Genomic DNA, 1,147 nt, shown 5'->3' on the forward strand with positions numbered 1-1,147 from the left:
CATTTTCCACTTTCCAAAGTCTGGCTTGTAAATAACTTTACAAGCTGCACCGTAAAACACCTCTCAGGATGAATTGTGGCGCATAATTCATGCTTTCAGTACCAGGGGTCACTATGCACGCCAGAACAGGGTCTTTTTGTCGACCTAACTGCCAAAGCGGCCTCCATTTTCTCCACTCCGCCCGACAAAGGCAAAACTTTCTCTCAAGACTTTCTCCTCCACCCCCGTTCCTGTCCCCTTTTATTTTTTATGTTAAACCGATAAATATTCTTTCCGATTGAACAAGAGCAGGAGAAAGGGGTCTTGTAGTTCAGTTTAATACGAAGGTGTAGACACTTCTGCTTGTCTCCATGCAGAGCAGAAGGTGGACAGGGTGGACGGCGGGGGGGGGGGGGTCAGCTGCCCCTCAAAGGACTCCAATCATCTTAATGAAACCAATTTTCATATAAAGAGGCCTTTTAGCTCTGGCTCACATGAAGGCGGTAGCGTCCTGGCCCGGCCCCAGCCTTTTGAAGTGGCCTCTGGTTAGCTTTCTGCCTGACAGATCAGAGCAACTGTGCAGAATTCAAACGGGAAGTGGCCCCCGGCCCCCAGGTAAGCGCTAATTCAGGACCGCGTTTCGGACTGTAGAAAAAAAAACAAGAAGAAAAGGAAACAGCCCTCTGGATTAAGTCCATCCCCGACCACGTTCCTCACCGTCTAAATAAATCATTCTTCCCGACGTCATACACCCGTAGCCGTAGGTTCACCCTTTCTGAGCACATTAATCAGCCGCAGAGCCAAATGTATCGTGACTTTGCGGAAAAAAAAAGAGCGGGATGAAAAAAAGCCAAGTGCCCCAGCTGAAAGACGAGGTTGGGAGACGTGGAGAGGCGCTCCCAAGGTGTTGAACACCGCTATTCAGGCCTAGATGCCCCTCTCCACTCCCCCCAGAGGAATGTGTGAGTGTGTGTGTGTGTGTGGGTGTGTGTGTGTGTGTGTGTCTGTGTGTGTGTGTGTATGTGTGTGCCTGTACGTGTGTGTGTGTGTGTATGGGCATGCGCCTGTTTGTGGGTGTTGGTGTCTGTGAATGTGTCTGCTTTTGCGTGTGCGTCTGTTTGTGTGTGTGTTTGTGTGAGGTGTGTGTGTGTGTTTTAGGGGAAGGAAG

This window comes from Gadus chalcogrammus, chromosome 23 (assembly GCF_026213295.1).
Source record: "Gadus chalcogrammus isolate NIFS_2021 chromosome 23, NIFS_Gcha_1.0, whole genome shotgun sequence".
NCBI lineage: Eukaryota > Metazoa > Chordata > Actinopteri > Gadiformes > Gadidae > Gadus > Gadus chalcogrammus.